The following is a 10,626-nucleotide window of genomic DNA, read 5'->3' on the forward strand; positions in this document are numbered from 1 at the left end:
TTTCCAAGAAAGAATGTGAAACAAATTGGTTATATAATTTTCATTTTTAATTATTTAAATTGATTTTACACTTTAAGCAATATCGTATCACATATTGCATTTTTTTAACAAGGTATCGCATATCGCATTTTTCTTCAATATCGCACAGACATCATCGCTTTGTTACTGACAGATCGCATCATTAAAGACAAGTGACAGTCAGTAAATAAGAACAAATGAACAAATTACAAGTAATAGCACAATTAAATAGAGGCCTATAGCACAAAAATAGAAATTAAATTATGCTTTAGGTTTTTCATGTTTGTATATGTTCAGGTTCAGAAATGGAAAAATCACATATAAAATGTTTCATAGCCATTTGAAATTAGAGGCAACCACAGCATTTTAATCATGAATTGAAAAAAAAGTGCAATGTTTGATTTATATTAAGACTGTATAATTTCAAAATCTGAAGCAAAAACTGAATAACCTGACTTTAGCTTTGTGAAATGATGCTACATAAAACATCTGCACGAAACAGAAACAGCAGACGGGCTGAATGAGACTCAGATTCACTCTCTGCCAGCAGGTGGCGCTTATGGTACAGTGATACAGCGTTTCCTTGGTAACCGCTGTAAACACAGCAGCACTTATGGTACAGTGATACAGTGTTTCCTTGGTTACCGCTGGCGCTTATGGTACAGTGATACAGTGTTTCCTTGGTTACCGCTGGCGCTTATGGTACAGTGATACAGCGTTTCCTTTGTAATAGTAAAAATATTTCAAAATGTTTTGGTGCATTTTGGATCAAATAAATGCAGGCTTGGTGAGCAGAAGATAATTCTTTAAGAAACATTAAAAATCTTGCAGTTCAAAAACCTTTGACTGGTAGTGTAGGCTGATTATTCTTATAGATTGAAACGTGCATTAACCAGGATAACGAGTATGAAACATGCTCCGAGTTGCTTCAGAAAACAAAAAAATAGAGCAACAACAAAACAGCTCCGCTCATGAACGCTACTTTATCAGATAAAAATGCCATCTAAACTATTCTGAAGACAGTCGGTTCCCTTCAGAGATACATTCATATAAAACACCCGCGCCGTGTTTTGATTTTGAAACGTGCAGTGCTCGTGTTTATTCAACGAAGTCAAACGCCACAAATAAATCAATGTATGGGAAACACTGGTGATGTATATCGAAATATCGGAAATGTGTTTAAAAATCATATCAACGTTATTGAAAAAAATTATATCGCGATACATATTGATATTGAATTATTGTCCAGCCCTACCCGAACGTCTTTCACACTGGCCCCGGGCCATCCTTATTGTCGAGCCCTGTATATGCGTCGAGAACGGACACTGCACTAGTGATACAAAACACACAGGTCTGTTAAGAGCAATACTTTTAATATAGACAAATTATTATTAGGCTGGGCTACTGTACGTTTTTTTATGACTGCCGTACTCGCAAGTATTTTCCAAGCAAATTAAGTGCACCTTTTTATCATGTGTAAAGTTACTGATTAACATGGCGGACAAAAGCAGCTTGTTTTTTACACCAACAAAGGCGAGCTACTTACAGAACTCAGGTGATTATTCAGACTTGATGTGCTGTTGTGGTAGGCCCGTTTCAAATCGCATATCTGGCACACTGCCTTTGTCTTGTCCTCTCTCAATTTAAAGTGCTCCCACACAGCTGAGGTCTTCACATTTTTGTCTTCTCTTCCAGATGAACTGAATCATGACGTTCACTCATGGGCGAATATATTCGAATCTCAAAATTGAATATCGAATGCCAACCCACCGAACGAATATTCTAATAATCTGGTCCAGCCCTAGTTTAGAGCTGTTTAAACGCTGCTTGATCTGTGCAGATTTCTCTCCTGATTCACACCAGAACACTGACTCACTGGAGGAAGAGTTATTATGGATTATGGACTCTATGGTATTTTAGTTAAAAACGTCTTAATGCTGGATTAGTTTCAGCTTTTGTCTTCTCCAGATGTTCACTGATGGACTGGAGTGCTGTGGATTACTTGTGGATTATTGTGATGCTTTTATCAGCCGTTTGGACTCTCATTCTGACGGCACCCATTCACGTGCAGTGAGACACTGATGCAATGCTACATTTCTACAAACCTGATCAAGAAACGAACTCATCTACATGTTCTACACATGTTTGGGTCAACTATTACTTTAAGGCAGTGGTCACGAACCTTTTTAGGCCCAAGATCCCTGACCTCGGCCTTTATGAAAGACAAGATCTACCTATTGAAGAATTGATAGAAAAAGACATCCCAGATCGTGCCTTTTACTTAGTATTTTAATCAGTGACGCGCCGATCATAGCTGATTCAGAATTCAGATTTGCTTGTCTTTCTTTCTTTTTTAACTAGCAAATTGAATCCTGATATTGATTTTTAAGCAGATTTATTCATTGGCTATTTGCTTTATAACAAACAAACTGGTTTTAAACAAAAAATATCTAGCCATTTGAAATTAGAGGCAACCACTGCATTTGAATCACGATCTGCACGGGTGGTTGTTTTTGATTTGATTTAGATTAATTTCAGGATTTAAAACATAAACAGAATGGTCTGACTTTAGGTGTTATTTATTTATTTGCTACATAAAACATCTGTGCGAAACAACAGCAGTCTGAATGCGACGCACTCTCTGACAGCAGGTGGCGCTGATGAAAAGGGTTGCCAGGTTTTCGTAATAAAACTAGTCCAAGCGTTTCTAGGAGGGTTCCCCTGTAAAAATTGCATTCCGGGGGTAAAATACACGTTTTTCGGCAGGGATCTTCCAGTAAAACTCACATTCCAGAGGATAAATATCACGTTATTGGGGTCGCTTCAACAGTGTTAAAGTAGCACAATTCTGCGGGAAAACCACGGACTTGGCAACACTGCTTATGAACCGGCCACACTATAGCTAACAAAGCAGAGCTGCGCTTTATACGGAGGAGAAGAAGATGCCATTGCCATCGAAGCTTTTCTCAAGACAGTTCCCTTCAGTGATGCATTAATATAACCCCAGAAATGTAATGCATTTTTGTACTTATTTTACTGTTTTTTTTCCGGGATCTACTGGGACAGTGATAAAGACCACTGCTTTAAGGTGTCAGAAATGACACACCTGACCTTGAAGTAAATCATTGTAGTGCAGAGATGCAGTCAGTATGTTTTTGGCCGCTGCTGAATCAGAACAACAGGCTGACAGAGGAGTGACGTCTGGATGCTTTACAGTCTTTAATAATCCGTTATGAGTTTATGACGCATCTCTTCTTCTCTCCGGGCTCAGTGATGACAGGGTTTTACAGGATTATGAGATCTGTGTGAGCGGGAACAGTTTTGGGAACATCAGCCGTGCGCCGCTGTGCGATCTATAAACACGAGCGTTAATCATCAGCGTCTGATCTGATTCCAGCCTGCATCAATTACACAATCACACTAAAAATACAACACAAACATGAAATCACCGCAGATGTTTCATCAACACGGAGATCGTTTGAAGCATCTCAGTCAGACGATCACAGTCAGTAATCCAGGAATACCAGGCTTCCTCCAGCTTCTGAAGATCTCAGAACCAGACACACAGCTGCTTTATTCCATCACCAATTCTGCTTTAATTCCATCCACTCCATTTGAATTGTTCTGGATTCCGTTTTAATGCTTTAATTACATTTTAATAATCAAAAAGCATGTCTAATTCATTTAATCCATAATTGATTTCTCCAATAATACGGCCTTTATGAGATGTTAAATTTTTTCCCCCCAGAAATTCTAAATTGTCCATTTTAATTTCCATCTGGATTTATGATTTAACACAAATTTATTATCAAAAACAGTGGTAATCAAATAAAGCCATAAAACATTAACAAATACAATTTATGTAGTTTTTTCAAATACATTTATTTTTTAAATTTGACTTTATGGTTGCCATATTCTTTGAAAAAATAATGTTTCAATAAATAGTTTTATTTTTAATATCACTATATTGAGAAGTACAATCTACTGTACAACTGTTTTCAGCAAAGTGCTGCGTGACAGGTTTATTGTTAGAAATGAAATGTTGAAGAAAGTAATAATAATAAATATTTTAAAAATAACTATTATTATTACTTTTAGATTCTAGCGTACAATAATAATATATTTCTTAAACGTAACTTTTATTTTGGCGGGCTGCTGTAAAGACGGAGTTTCTGTGTGCATCTGATGATAGTTTTATCAAATTAAATTGTGAAATGCATGCAAACACGTAGACCTCATATTTCAATAACCATGATTTGATTAAATGTACTTTTGATTTATTCATCCAGAATTTACCAAATTCCGTGACATTCTGCTTTATACAGTCAATTCCATTATTACGACTGCATTATGAGTCATAAAAATCATAATGAGCTTATATGCTCAACAATAACATGCTATCATGAGTCCCGATGAGATTAATTAGGACTGAAAATCTGAGCCTGTGGGTTTTTCATCTGCTTTCTGGTCCGGCAGGTGAAAACGCTGGATCTGATCACTTACTGATTACACGTATGATCTGAGGAATCATTCAACACGCTTTGCACACGCTCGACTTTTAGTACAAGAGGTTGAGTACTAGTGATGCTGGTTTTCTGACGTAAAACTTTCCTCTCACACTCGTTCTGTCCTTCTGTTTCTCGAAGTTTTGCTCTGAATTCGAGGTTCTTTGTTTGGTCGTCATGGAAACTGCCTCCGTTTAAGCAGAAAAGACACACGGAGCTCAGCGCTCGCAGAACACACAAGCTTCATGCAAACAACCGCAGAAAGACTTTAATTAGTCATAAAACCGCCCGAGCCGCTCGGATCGTAAATTACACTTTCAATTCGCCCGGGTGCGATCGAGTCGCGCACGAAACACACACACAAACACACCCACGCACGCCGAACGCCATTCTGGATGCTAATGCAATGTCAGGCTGAAGTGTGTGTGGGTGGGTATCGCTGAGAGCATCGCTGACACACACACACACACACACACACGCTTGAGGAAGGGTCTCTGTGTGGGCGCGTTCGAGCAGCAGCATCTCACCAGAGAGAAAACACAGAGAACATGAGCCTCCGTCCTACTCACTGGAGGAAGAGTTATTATGGATTATGGACTCTATGGTATTTTAGTTAAAAACGTCTTAATGCTGGATTAGTTTCAGCTTTTGTCTTCTCCAGATGTTCACTGATGGACTGGAGTGCTGTGGATTACTTGTGGATTATTGTGATGCTTTTATCAGCCGTTTGGACTCTCATTCTGACGGCACCCATTCACGTGCAGTGAGACACTGATGCAATGCTACATTTCTACAAACCTGATCAAGAAACGAACTCATCTACATGTTCTACACATGTTTGGGTCAACTATTACTTTAAGGCAGTGGTCACGAACCTTTTTAGGCCCAAGATCCCTGACCTCGGCCTTTATGAAAGACAAGATCTACCTATTGAAGAATTGATAGAAAAAGACATCCCAGATCGTGCCTTTTACTTAGTATTTTAATCAGTGACGCGCCGATCATAGCCGATTCAGAATTCAGATTTGCTTGTCTTTCTTTCTTTTTTAACTAGCAAATTGAATCCTGATATTGATTTTTAAGCAGATTTATTCATTGGCTATTTGCTTTATAACAAACAAACTGGTTTTAAACAAAAAATATCTAGCCATTTGAAATTAGAGGCAACCACTGCATTTGAATCACGATCTGCACGGGTGGTTGTTTTTGATTTGATTTAGATTAATTTCAGGATTTAAAACATAAACAGAATGGTCTGACTTCAGTGACGCGCCGATCATAGCTGATTCAGAATTCAGATTTGCTTGTCTTTCTTTCTTTTTTAACTAGCAAATTGAATCCTGATATTGATTTTTAAGCAGATTTATTTATTGGCTATTTGCTTTATAACAAACAAACTGGTTTTAAACAAAAAATATCTAGCCATTTGAAATTAGAGGCAACCACTGCATTTGAATCACGATCTGCACGGGTGGTTGTTTTTGATTTGATTTAGATTAATTTCAGGATTTAAAACATAAACAGAATGGTCTGACTTTAGGTGTTATTTATTTATTTGCTACATAAAACATCTGTGCGAAACAACAGCAGTCTGAATGCGACGCACTCTCTGACAGCAGGTGGCGCTGATGAAAAGGGTTGCCAGGTTTTCGTAATAAAACTAGTCCAAGCGTTTCTAGGAGGGTTCCCCTGTAAAAATTGCATTCCGGGGGTAAAATACACGTTTTTCGGCAGGGATCTTCCAGTAAAACTCACATTCCAGAGGATAAATATCACGTTATTGGGGTCGCTTCAACAGTGTTAAAGTAGCACAATTCTGCGGGAAAACCACGGACTTGGCAACACTGCTTATGAACCGGCCACACTATAGCTAACAAAGCAGAGCTGCGCTTTATACGGAGGAGAAGAAGATGCCATTGCCATCGAAGCTTTTCTCAAGACAGTTCCCTTCAGTGATGCATTAATATAACCCCAGAAATGTAATGCATTTTTGTACTTATTTTACTGTTTTTTTTCCGGGATCTACTGGGACAGTGATAAAGACCACTGCTTTAAGGTGTCAGAAATGACACACCTGACCTTGAAGTAAATCATTGTAGTGCAGAGATGCAGTCAGTATGTTTTTGGCCGCTGCTGAATCAGAACAACAGGCTGACAGAGGAGTGACGTCTGGATGCTTTACAGTCTTTAATAATCCGTTATGAGTTTATGACGCATCTCTTCTTCTCTCCGGGCTCAGTGATGACAGGGTTTTACAGGATTATGAGATCTGTGTGAGCGGGAACAGTTTTGGGAACATCAGCCGTGCGCCGCTGTGCGATCTATAAACACGAGCGTTAATCATCAGCGTCTGATCTGATTCCAGCCTGCATCAATTACACAATCACACTAAAAATACAACACAAACATGAAATCACCGCAGATGTTTCATCAACACGGAGATCGTTTGAAGCATCTCAGTCAGACGATCACAGTCAGTAATCCAGGAATACCAGGCTTCCTCCAGCTTCTGAAGATCTCAGAACCAGACACACAGCTGCTTTATTCCATCACCAATTCTGCTTTAATTCCATCCACTCCATTTGAATTGTTCTGGATTCCGTTTTAATGCTTTAATTACATTTTAATAATCAAAAAGCATGTCTAATTCATTTAATCCATAATTGATTTCTCCAATAATACGGCCTTTATGAGATGTTAAATTTTTTCCCCCCAGAAATTCTAAATTGTCCATTTTAATTTCCATCTGGATTTATGATTTAACACAAATTTATTATCAAAAACAGTGGTAATCAAATAAAGCCATAAAACATTAACAAATACAATTTATGTAGTTTTTTCAAATACATTTATTTTTTAAATTTGACTTTATGGTTGCCATATTCTTTGAAAAAATAATGTTTCAATAAATAGTTTTATTTTTAATATCACTATATTGAGAAGTACAATCTACTGTACAACTGTTTTCAGCAAAGTGCTGCGTGACAGGTTTATTGTTAGAAATGAAATGTTGAAGAAAGTAATAATAATAAATATTTAAAAAATAACTATTATTATTACTTTTAGATTCTAGCGTACAATAATAATATATTTCTTAAACGTAACTTTTATTTTGGCGGGCTGCTGTAAAGACGGAGTTTCTGTGTGCATCTGATGATAGTTTTATCAAATTAAATTGTGAAATGCATGCAAACACGTAGACCTCATATTTCAATAACCATGATTTGATTAAATGTACTTTTGATTTATTCATCCAGAATTTACCAAATTCCGTGACATTCTGCTTTATACAGTCAATTCCATTATTACGACTGCATTATGAGTCATAAAAATCATAATGAGCTTATATGCTCAACAATAACATGCTATCATGAGTCCCGATGAGATTAATTAGGACTGAAAATCTGAGCCTGTGGGTTTTTCATCTGCTTTCTGGTCCGGCAGGTGAAAACGCTGGATCTGATCACTTACTGATTACACGTATGATCTGAGGAATCATTCAACACGCTTTGCACACGCTCGACTTTTAGTACAAGAGGTTGAGTACTAGTGATGCTGGTTTTCTGACGTAAAACTTTCCTCTCACACTCGTTCTGTCCTTCTGTTTCTCGAAGTTTTGCTCTGAATTCGAGGTTCTTTGTTTGGTCGTCATGGAAACTGCCTCCGTTTAAGCAGAAAAGACACACGGAGCTCAGCGCTCGCAGAACACACAAGCTTCATGCAAACAACCGCAGAAAGACTTTAATTAGTCATAAAACCGCCCGAGCCGCTCGGATCGTAAATTACACTTTCAATTCGCCCGGGTGCGATCGAGTCGCGCACGAAACACACACACAAACACACCCACGCACGCCGAACGCCATTCTGGATGCTAATGCAATGTCAGGCTGAAGTGTGTGTGGGTGGGTATCGCTGAGAGCATCGCTGACACACACACACACACACACACACACGCTTGAGGAAGGGTCTCTGTGTGGGCGCGTTCGAGCAGCAGCATCTCACCAGAGAGAAAACACAGAGAACATGAGCCTCCGTCCTTCATCATCATCATCATCATCATCATATACATGTGCTTCAGTTCACAAACAGCAGCCACAAGCTTCATTAACACTCATTACATATCTGTCATTATTTACTCACCCGCATGATCCACTGTTCCCAGGCAGGGTTATTACCGTTGACTAAAACGGCTGAAATAAAGTATTAATATTAAATATGTAATTGTTGCGAAATTAAAAATGTTGCATTGGCTACTAAGTGAAATAAGTTGAAGTACTAAATTTACTGGAAACAAACTAGAAAAAGGAACTATAACTACTATAATAAAATATAAATGTTAAATGAAAAACTAACATAAATTAGAAATACACTGTATAGGCAACTACTTAAATAAGCTGAAGTTGAAGCTCTAAATTTACCGGAAAACGGCAATAAATAAACTAAAACAACTGAAACGAAGACTAAAATAGAAGTAGAAATTAAACATAATATTAAAAAAATAATAGGAATGATAAAAGGCCACAGCAAAATTACTAAAAAATCAATTAAAATGTACTGAAACTCAAAAATTCAAAATATTTATATAAATTATAATAATAGTATATAAATAGTACTGCACTAAAATAAAACTGTTTCCATGAAACACAAGTAAATATATTTTTTAAATAATTAACTTTTAATTTTAAGACAGACACTATAAAAGTATCAGAAAAATACTTGAAGCCAGTAAATATCATGCATTATTAAAGTATTCTTAATGCATTAATTATGCCTTGTAATGCAGCTTATATTGCACTGTGTACTCAATGCTGCACCTTTTGTTATGCATTGAAATGCATGCTAAACAATGGCATATGTAACAAGGAATCTGAAAATACTGTAGTGCGTTTAACTTTTATTCTATTTATCATGATGCATATTAACTGTGATTATTTAAGAAATACAATGCATTACAATGTACATTATGAATATACTCTCTTTTGATATTCGATTCAGCGAGAGCGAATAATCACCTAAATTTCACACAAAGCATCTTCAGAAGACGTTGAATATAGCGCACGAGTTGCATGGACTCTTATGCAGCTTTTTGGCGCTGGATGAAGTAAGGACAGAATGTTTCTTTTCGGTGAGCGATCGCTTTAAGCTGACGGCTGCTCTGGAGTCAGTAAAGATCATATATGAATAATATATCAGTCATCTGTGTGGATCTCTCATCACATTCATCTCTGCAGAATCAAATCACCACGACAGACTCGACCGAAATATAAAAGGATTAGCTGTGTTTCACATCTGGCTTTACTGTACGCTTGCCAGTCAATCACGCTACTGTCTGTGTAACTCAGCTGTGAAATGATCGGATGCTGCTTTATACTTACTTACACTCATTGATCAAATGCGGTTTTTAATTACGACCGTATGCAGGACTTCTTTTGCATTACATATTTTATATTTTTGAATTATAATATGTATTTTTGCACAAGAAGAATTCAGTTTAATGCATTATATGCTTTGAAGTAAATTTAATTCTATACATTTTGCATAATATTTTGTACTATAAGAATTCAATTTAATGCAGTAGGCCTATATACTCAGCAATAAAATTGAATTTTTTGCATTATATTTTTGCATATTATACATTTTTGCACTATAAGAATTCAAATGAATGCATTATATACTCAGCAATAAAATTAAATTCTCTGTATTATATTTTTGCAATATATATATTATATTTTTTCACAATATAATAATTAAATTTATTGCATGATGCAACTTGCAGTAAATTGAATACTTTGCATTATATTTTGCACTATTAGAATTCAATTAATGTACTACATACTTGATACTTGAACTCTCTGTATTATATTTTTGAATTATAATATGTATTTTTGCACAAGAAGAATTCAGTTTAATGCATTACATGCTTTGAAGTAAATTTAATTCTATACATTTTGCATTATATTTTGTACTATAAGAATTCAATTTAATACAGTTGGCCTATATACTCAGCAATAAAATGAATTTTTTTGCATTATATTTTTGCATATTATAATTTTTTGCATTATATTTTTTGCATATTATACATTTTTGCATTATATTTTGCACT

The sequence above is a fragment of the Sinocyclocheilus grahami genome, unplaced genomic scaffold (assembly GCF_001515645.1).
Source record: "Sinocyclocheilus grahami isolate Dianchi unplaced genomic scaffold, SAMN03320097.WGS_v1.1 scaffold2239.1, whole genome shotgun sequence".
Taxonomy (NCBI): domain Eukaryota; kingdom Metazoa; phylum Chordata; class Actinopteri; order Cypriniformes; family Cyprinidae; genus Sinocyclocheilus; species Sinocyclocheilus grahami.